This window comes from Gavialis gangeticus, unplaced genomic scaffold (genome assembly GCF_001723915.1).
Source record: "Gavialis gangeticus isolate Ggan-Ray unplaced genomic scaffold, GavGan_comp1, whole genome shotgun sequence".
NCBI lineage: Eukaryota > Metazoa > Chordata > Crocodylia > Gavialidae > Gavialis > Gavialis gangeticus.
In genome coordinates this window covers 7,843,358-7,853,163 of record NW_017729029.1, presented here as the reverse complement: position 1 = coordinate 7,853,163, position 9,806 = coordinate 7,843,358, and the positions used below count along the sequence as shown (strand labels likewise).

The 9,806-nt window shown below is 49.3% G+C and overlaps 1 long non-coding RNA gene across 1 annotated transcript in view; it reads left to right on the top strand.

Annotated features, from left to right (window-relative positions):
- The first annotated feature begins 3,124 nt into the window (after positions 1 to 3,124).
- The window catches only part of LOC109300511, a 9,134-nt gene continuing 2,452 nt past the window's right edge, over positions 3,125 to 9,806 (top strand). The window contains exons 1-2 of the long non-coding RNA XR_002098253.1: positions 3,125 to 3,216; positions 9,117 to 9,123. This is a non-coding gene — a long non-coding RNA (uncharacterized LOC109300511). The remainder of the gene's footprint in view (positions 3,217 to 9,116; positions 9,124 to 9,806) is intronic.

Here is a 9,806-nt window from a genome sequence, read left to right as displayed (position 1 = left end):
CCCGTCCCGCTCCGGGGCCGGAAATACCTTTGAGCGGCCTCCCTCCACCAATCTTGAGCGAGATGCTGCTCCGGAAATTGGGTGGGTATTTGCCTTCCTTTCCAGGCTGCAGCACTGCTGGCCCTCCATGCTGTAAGTTCTGTCTCACTCGTTCACACCAGGTAACCAGATGTTCCCTTGCCAGAGATGTGGAGACAATGGAAAGAGGCACAGGATGACAGTCCCCATGGAGCAGGTGTAACCCCAGCCTTGGGGGTCTTGACCTCAGACTGGACTGCAGATGGTACACCTAGGACATGTGGTCAGCACAGCTACCTCAAACCCTCCATGAGAGGTCTACAGCATGGTGGGGTCCCCAAAGGCATACCCTCCCAGGTGGCAGTTTTGGTGGCAGTGATTTGACAGCCATCAAGTTCTACCTGCCCTATGACGGAAGCAGGGTCCAGTGGGTGGAATAGGATTCTGCCATAAATGTAGTTAGGAAGAACATAGCAAAGTTAACTAGACACACAGTAATGCATTATACAATTTCCCCCACTCATCTTTCAGTTGCATGCCTTTCAATATTTGCAGCTCTGGCCAGCAACTCATTTTTTAAATAAGTACATTTGACATCAAGGTCTCTGACTATCTACTGAATCCTGTGAAATATTTTATGCCAGAGTTTCTATTAACACTGTAGCAACAAAACATTGCATTTGGCTTCCATCTCCCATTCAGTGCCAACTGAGCAGCGGGCTGAGTAGCTTGATGTGCATTTGGATGATGAGATATCATTATCTCTTTGAAAATGAGGGGAGTAAAAAATGGCACTTCACAGAGTTGTGAAAATCAGTGATAGAATAGACCTGTCATGGATAGAAAGCACAGTGGCACCCACAATATAATCTTAAATGCTTTGTCTGATTTGCTATAACTGTACTTTCCTCGCTGCTCCTGGAAGATATTCCAGTTTTATTGCAGAGGTCTCTCAGTAAGTGCACAGGTCAGTGGCTCTGGTCTCAATACTGTTTCTAGATGGTCTTCCACAAGGCCTGCCACTCCAGCCAGGCAGGTTGCCCAGTGGCAGCACTCTCACTGTTTGGACTCTGCTGGTGGGATGTTAAAAAATTATAGCAGCGGTGCCACAATTGTATCTGGGGAGTATATGCTGGCCTTCAGAGTCAGAGCAGAAAAAGCTGAAAGCAGAGTTCAGGGCAGCAATATCCTTCCTTGCCAAATACCAAAGGGTCCAAAACAGTATGAAAGAGCTGCTTTCCCAGCTGGAAAGTCCTTTGTACAGGTCCCACCCTGAATGTAGTTTTCAGCCTGTAGTTTGCAGCTTGTAGTTTGCAGCCTATCAAGTATAGCCTGTATCTCCCAGAACCAATGTCAAAGAGGCCCTTGGCTTCCACACAACAACTTCATTATCCAACCTGTCAAGAGGAACAAAGACAGCCTTGTTCTGTGGTTTAGCAAAAAGGAAGAGCGCTCTCTTTGCTGTCTGTCTATTGTATCCAATGGTTAGTTAATGCAAACTGCAGAAATACCACTGGGGCAGAACCCAGAACCCCCTCCTTCTGTGACAGTGTCTACCTCAGTAAGCTGTAGAGTTCAAGCTCTTAGCCCCATGTAGTTGCTGCCTTGATAGCTGGGGAACTTTGCTGTGAAGTGAAAGAAGTGAGTTCAAGCCCTCTCTGAGTGAGGGAGCCTAGAACCTGTGTCTGTCCTTCCACAGGCAGCTTCCTGAATCATTGAGATATTGGGTGGGAGAAGTCTTTTCCTCCACTGTCAAGCAATCACTAGTCATGTTTATTCTTCAACTGATCCTTCAAGGACTTGGAAGGAGTTATGTGCTTTCCTAGGCAGCATAGGATTGCAAGAGGGTGCATTCCATCTGAGCAAAGAGTTGTGCAGGGAGAAAGATCTAATTCCATATATGTATCTACGTTTGAACAGGTAAATAGTAGGGGTGTGCAAAGCTTCAGTTGCCAATTTGATTTGGAGAAGATTTGACCTGATTTGGAGAACAAATCACCAAATCCAAATCAAATCGGGAGGAAAAAAATCCCTCTGAATTGATTCAGAAAAGATTTGGAGATTCAGAAGGCAGTTTTTCAGGGGAACAGAAACTGAGTAGAAGAAGGGGGAGTGGGGGGGAAAGACTGACATCTGTAGCTGGCCAGTGGCTGTGATCTTTTCCTGAGTCCCCTTCCAATCACAATGCTCTGGAGGAGGAACGTAGAAACAGCATATAAGCCCCTGTCTGCAGCCTTTGGTGAGCTGTTTCTGTCTGAGCAACAGTATCTGAAAGGTACTGGACTGACTTGGCTTCCTACCTAGTCAGTCTCCTGCTAGTTTCTGTTCTTGGAAAGGATTGGATACAGCTTACAAACTAGAATCCTCCTGCTCATCCCTATCCAATCCATTTCTTTCAGCTTATTCTTCCCCCCAAAACCTCTTATTTGTTCTTGGGGTGTCCCCCCCCCAACACTTTTAAAAAAGAAAGCTGTGTTTTCCCTGGCAGTGTGATCCATTACTGTTCAGGAAAGCGCGCGCACACACGCACGCACGCACGCACACACACACACACAGATATTATAGTTACACACAGAAACAGACTAAACGCAACACAGAAGTCAGACACACATACATCAGAGAAGAAGAAGAGATATTGTTTTAGTTACACACACAACAGTAAGCACAACACAGAAGAAGTCAGACACAGTCATACATCAGAGAAGAAGAAGACATATTACAGCTGCACACACACAGAGACACATTGTCCAGCACAGGAAAGATTAATATGAAGTGTGCTGGAAAGGCAGGTGACAGGTCTTCTGGCAGGGGAGGGAGAGGGGCTAGAGGGGGTAGGAGGAGAGCTAGAGCTGCAAGTCTCCCCCCCAACATAGATGCATCCTCTTTTTTGGCAGCCATGAGTCGTCTGCTGCCAGTGAGAATGAGGAGGTGGGAGCAGTACCTGTCCCTGCACCTGCACCACCTCCCCTAACACCAGAAATAGCCACCAGCAGCAGAATGACAGCCTCCTCTACCCCAATGTTATCTCCCAGCGTGAGTCTCCCCATGCCAGAGAAGGAGCTGAATCTGGAACCAGGGGACCTGAGCGCCTTAGCTAAAGAAATTCTGGGGACCGAGGGTGAATCTGAGTTTGTCCTCCACTCCCCTCAAAGTTCCTCTAGAGCCAGGGCTCCTTCTCAGGAAGACACCTCAGAGGAGGTTGTGGGGGCAGGTGGCTCAGCTTTCCCTGTTGTTGTGCCTCTTCCTGCTTAGGAGGAGGAGAATGCAGTATCCCCACGCTCAACCCAGAAGTGGGGTGGGGGGTTAGTGTAGTGTGGGATCATTTTGAGGTGGCAGATGATCCCAAGTATGCTACCTGCCAGCACTGCCAAAGGCAGATTAGCCAGGGCAAGGAAGTGAAACTCTTCACCACCATGGTGATTTTGCTGCATCTCAGGAGGCAGCACCCCCTTGCCCTTCTTCCTCCTCAGCCTGGCACCAGTGGGAGCATGCCCAAATGGAAGTTCCCCCTCTCGCTCCAAAGCCCCCACCCCCATGAAACAGAGGCAGACCACCCTGGAGCGGTGGGGGAAAGCTGCAGACAAAGCAGGGTATGCTCTGAAGATGAGCAAGGTCACCCAGAGCACTGGGGAGATGCTTGCTCTGGATGGCCAGACCTTTTCCTTGGTTGAGCAGCCAGGGCTCAGACAGCTCATGGCACTCATGGCCCCATCCTACTAAGTGCCCGCATGTGCCACCTTTAGCGGGACAGTGGTGCCCTCCTTGTATGAGGCATGCAGGAAGTACTTAAGGGAGGAGCTACGCAAGCCACTGTAGCCTTGCACTTAACTTCTGACATCTGGAGGAGTCAGGGTGGAGATCACACCTACCTCCCCCTCACAGGGAACTGGTGTGATCAGTCAGGCTGTCAGTGGGCCCTCCTGCAAGCTGAGGTGATGGATGAGTCCCACACGGCAAGGGAGATCATGGTGACCATGAACTGCATGGTGCAGGGGTGGCTTGCTGGGCAGGGTGAGCTCACCTGTGGGTTCATGGTCAGTGACAGTGGGGCCAATACGGTCCATGATGCCAGCTTTGTTGGCATCCACTGTGTTGCACACAAGCTGCACCTCATAGTTAGGGATGCCTTGGAGGGGGACAGGGCTGCTAGTGATGGTGCTGTCAGTACCACCCAGCTGATTTCCAGATGCAGGAAGGTGGTGGGTTACTTCCACTGCAGCATCGAGAGGGGCAAGATGTTGCTGGAGAAACAGGCAGACCTGAGCAACCTGCAGCACATAGTCATGCAGGACGTGGAGACTCAGTGTGAACTCCACATACCTGATGCTGGAAAGGATGGTGGACCAACAGAAGGCCATTCATGAGATGGCCTTGCTCAGGGAGATTGGGATCAGTGGCCCCCTTAACAAAGCAGAGTGGGATATCATCTCCCAGATCTTGGTGCTCTTCAAGCCATTCCTTGAGGCCACCGAGAGCCTCAACACGGGCAATGCCCTCCTTAGCCAGGTGATCCCCATAGTAAGGGAACTTGAGAACCAAATGGAGAAGTTCCAGGGGATCAGTGTTCCTGGCTGGGGAAAGCCGCTGTCACCAGATGTGCAGGCACTGGTGAGGTGGCTGAAGGAGGACATCAGGAAACAGCTGGATCTGTTATGGTCCAGTACTTCCACATGCTGGTGGGCATGTACAACTGGAGAGTGAAGGGAAGCATGTGCACTGGCAGCACCAAAACCCTTAATCACTGGATGGAGGTGCTGGTGAACAGAGTCAGGGAGACGGAAGGGCAGCACTCCCAGCACCAGCACTAGCCAGTCTCCTCCATGCCAACCACTGCCAATGTGGGCCAATGGCATGGCTTCAACGTTGGGGTCCAGATGCAGCAGACCCCAGCCTCCGGCAGGTAGTGTCAAGGCTTCAGTGACTACGTGTCTCACTGAGGATGTGGAGCTGCTGGACTGCGACCCCTTAGCCTATTGGGCAACCCACAGGTAGATGTGGCAGGATCTGGCCACGGTTGCCCAGGAACACCGGTCCTATGCACCGACCAGTGTTCTGAGCGAGAGGCTGTTCAGCATTGCTGGGGATGTTGTGACACCCCACCACAACTCCTTGGATCCTGGTTTGGTGCAGCAGGTGGTCCTCAAGGTGAACCTCCCGTTGCTGGGGTTCCCAAAGCTCAACCTGCAGATGAAGCGAGTGCCACCCTCCTCACTCCATCCACACTTACTTCCATTTTTTTTTAAACCAGTTAATGCCTTGCTCTCTGAGCTGGGGGTGACACTCACTGCACCACCAGCAGCAGGGAAAGAACATGTTCCTGCTGAGCTCTCATGCCAGGATGAACTTGGGCTGGGGCTATGGGGAAGGAGGAGGCCCCAGGTACTCTAAATGACCACTAAAACTGCACTCTTAACAGACAAACCACTTTTCACAGACAGGCCTCTGAACTTCATCAACCTCCTAGATACAGAAACTCATGGACTCTATAATATAGACATTGGTTTTATGACACACTACAACCTGCTGCACATCTGACTCCTCAGGTAGCAGCAGGTACCTCTCCACTTTTACCTACTACATGCCCCTTCCCCCCTACCCCATTCTGTCTCTCTCACCCCCCGACTCCTCCATTTCCATTTTCACTGACTGGCTTTTCTTGCCTGCATTGCATGTCAGCCTCTGGCTTCTTTACAATTCCTTCCATCCAGGAACAGTACACACACAAACAAATTGTAGGTACTTCCTCATCCTGATGAAGGGCTTTTCAACCTGAAAGCTTTGTAAGATATATTTCTCTAACTATTCAGTTGGTCTACTAAAAGATACCAGATTGACCCAAAGAAACTTTTCTGCGAGTGCCATGTCCTTAGACCAACACCCACTGCACCTGTCCCCAGGCATCTGACTGGAAGGAGGCAGGGCCCTGGGCACATCTAAGCCCTAGGGCTGGGGCTGGCAGGGAGAGTTCTCTGGCAGCTGCTGGAGAAGAAGCTCTTGCAGGAAAGGAAAGAAAGGCTCTGTGATGGTTTAGCTGCCTGAGATGCTAGTGGTACTGTGCTGCTTGCCCATTGTTATTTAAAGTGATGGACCAGATGAGGCTGTAGGGGAGGAGGAGACCTCATTGGGGCACACTAATGTGTTGTGTAGAGGCCTGAGCGCCAGTGAGGGCACGCCTTAACACACACAGTCACACGTCACAAGTTTTGCTTATCAGCAGCCTGAGGTGGAGTTTCCCAGAAAGCCCTGCACCTATCTCCTTGAAACCTGGCAGGAATCCTGGCCTCATCAGGGGCTACCATGCCTGCAGTTTTCACCCTGCTGCACCTTAACAGACACACAGTTTCACATATGTTACCAGTTTTGTTTGTCAGCAGCTTGAGGTGCAGTTTCCCAGAAACCCCTATACTTAGCTTCTTGAAACTTGGCAGGCCTGATGCCCTCAGAAGGGGCTACCATTCCTAAAAGTTTTATCTGAATCACCCCAAAAATGACAAAGTTATAGGTATTTCAGTGATTCCCCATTATAGTCTATGGTCAAATCTCCAAATCAGCGCTGAATCTTCCAAAGCCAATTCAGCCGTATTGATTTGGGACAGTAATCCGAATCTCCAAATCAAATCACTGTCCTCTGAATCAGCCAAATCCAAGTCTGATTTGAATACTTCCCTATTCGCACAGGCCTAATACATAGAGAGAGAGAGAGAGAGAGAGATCAGTTGGGCAATATTTTATTGATATATTTACAGTTTTAAAGCAGTTTGGGGGGTGAGGTGTGTGTGTGGTGGGGTGTGTGTGGGGTAGGGGAAACCCTGCCTAGACCCTCATCTTGAGTCATTCCAGAGGCCACCCACACCTTTCCTATAGGTCCTCATCTGAGCTAAATGTCCAGTATCTGGATCTGGTGAAGCTAGGTGCACACCTTTTGCTGGCAGCAGGGTGAATGGCTAGGGCTCAAATGGGTGGAAGCGTCCTAATATGGATCAACAGCCACCAAGCTTCAGGCTCCTGGCAGAGGATCCTTCTTGGACAATGGCAAGAGCCACATAGCCAAGTTAGCAGGCGCCGAGGGGCACATACAGGACTCTCCTGCTGTCGAGCCTCAGCCCTCTGCTGGGCAATGGTTGTGGCATCCCAGAGCGTGCATCCTGTTACTATGCACTGCAGGTTGCATGTTAAACTATTTTGCATGGACAATCTACTGTTACTAATAGTTTTCACCCTCCCATTATTTCACCATCATCATCCAGTAACCCTTCACCAAAAGACTCTTGGCAAGACTTTCCTAGAAGGTGCCAGCAGGCTTGAGAAGCTGGAATCTGGTAGCCAAAAATCTCCTCAGAAGTGGCCTAGGTGTGTGAGTCTCACAATTCTACCTTGGCAATGGGACTATGAGGTCCTACTTTGGTGATCAGGCAGCTCTATTTAGTGAGGCCCCAGCTGCCTCAATCCAAGGAGGGCCTTATAGAAGTTGGGGTAAAAAAGGCTTGCCTCTCACCGACTCCTGGCTGTTTTCCCATGATCAGCAGGATCTCCATTTTAAATGAGAGAAGCAGTCACAGAAATGGGAAGAAACTGACATTCAGGTGCTGAAACATTCATATACTACTTGATTCAAAGGAAAATTAAGCTCTTTGAAGAATGGCATTAGTAGCGAAAGAGCTACACAGGTATCAGAAAATATCTCTGACTTATCCAAGACTAGACTACATGACAGCGGTGTGCTTAGAGAAAAAGAATACAGTTTCTACTGGTCAGGTTACAAGGCAGACTACAACACCAGTCTACATGGGGTAGGACTCACAATAGCAAATTCCATCGCTAATAAACTACCACAGTATGCAATGCCAATATCTGAGCGTCTAATGACATTGTGGATACCACTGTCCCACAACAGTTTTCTGGCAATAATAAGCACCTATGGTCCAATACTACTTTCTTCTGAAGAAATGAAGACTCAGTTCAACAGCCAGCTGAGTGATGCTCTAAGAAACATATCCGACAGTGGGAAAATCCTACTACTGGGTGACTTGAATGCATGCATTACAGATGACTACACCATTTGGAACAGAATCATGGGGAAATTCAGACGTGGGTCTCTAAACACAATTGAAGAACTACTCTTAACACTCTGCACACTGTTTGACCTTGCTGTTATGAACACCTTTTTCAACATGCCAGAAAAAAGGTTCTAGTCTTGGCAGCAACTTTGGTCAAAATGATGGCATCTTTTAGGCCAGGGGTGGGCAAAATGGTGGATCTGACCAGCAGCCAAATCCATTTCCAGAAGCTGCTGCTCACATCACTGCAGCCATTTTCCATGGAGACCACAGGAGCAGCAGAGCCCTGACAGCTTGGGGCCAGGCTTTCCATGGAGATTAGTCCCAGCAGCACTGGCAGGGCACGTGGCTGGGTGCAGAGCTGCTCTGGGATAGGAGCTGGAAACTTGCAGCGGTGATAGTGTGGCCTAAAGCTGGGGAAAAGCTGTGATCTGCTGCCTGCATGCCCCTTCTCAGGGCATGCGGGTCACAGATTGCAGCTGTGCCCCAGCTCTGGTCCATGCTGTGACTGCCACAAGATCCTGGCCCCAGAGCGGCTTCCTGCACTGCTGTGTGCCCTGCCAGTGCTGCTGGGCTGATCTCCATGGAAACCCTGGCTCTGCACTGTTACTTCTCTGCTGTAGGTGGGGGCTTCTGGGAAATGGAGTCCAGCACAGGCCTGATCCGGCCCATGGGCTTGATTTTGTCTGCCCTTGTTCTAGACTGTCAGGCTCAACATTAGGAAAACTTCACAGTCAGGGTGTGCAGACTGCGGAATAAGCCCCCTCCAAAAGTGTTGCAATCACCTACCCTGGAAATCTTCAAGAGGAGACTGGGTGGTCACCTGGGTGGAGTCACCTGACACCAGTTGTCTTTCCTGCTTGGTGCAGGGGGCTGGACCTGATGATCTTGAGGTCCCTTCCAGCCATCTGTGAATCTATGAATCACTTGCCACAATGACCTGAGCAATGTTTACATTACTAGGGCTATGTGAGGGGTAGAATGGTCTATGGATCACCAGCTTATCCCTAGTAAACTGAACATCAGGTTTCACACTCCCAGACAGAAAGTTGCCCCAAAACCAAATCAATGTGTTGATGTCCCAAAACTTTTAACAGAAGAGGGGAGAACCCAGTTAGCAATTTCCACTCATGCTGCACCATCAAACCGCGCCAATGCAAGAGCAAGAGGAACTCTTCATGAAAGATGGAGCACCTTTTGGACTGTAATGCAATAAACAGCTAACGAAGTCCTTCGTGTTCCAACTCAGCAAAATGTGGTTTGGTTTGATGCAAATGAGAACAATACTTAAGCACTCCTTGCAGCCCATCGAGCCATGCACCAAGTTAAACTGAACAACTTCATTTCTCTCACAGCTGCAGAAGCCTTCATGAAATCAAAATCTGAAGTGCAGAAAAAGCTGTGGGAGATGGAGGACACTTGGTGGGAAAACAAAGCAACAGAACTACAAGCTCTTGCAGATACTAATAACACTTGAGGTTTTTTCAGGGTTTAAAGTCCATTTATGGACCATGAAGAGCCAATACCAGTCAAATCTAATCCAGTGAGGGCACCATCTTCCTATCTGAGCACAGTATGATATTAGAAAGCTGGAAAGAACATTTTGTGACCCTCCTCAATTGTGAGTCAAGTGCAAATGATCAAATAGTAGACTCAATCAAGCAAAGATGAGTTTGAGTTCAACTTGAAGATCCACCAACTCTGGAGGAGACTAAGAATGCACTTATGGAA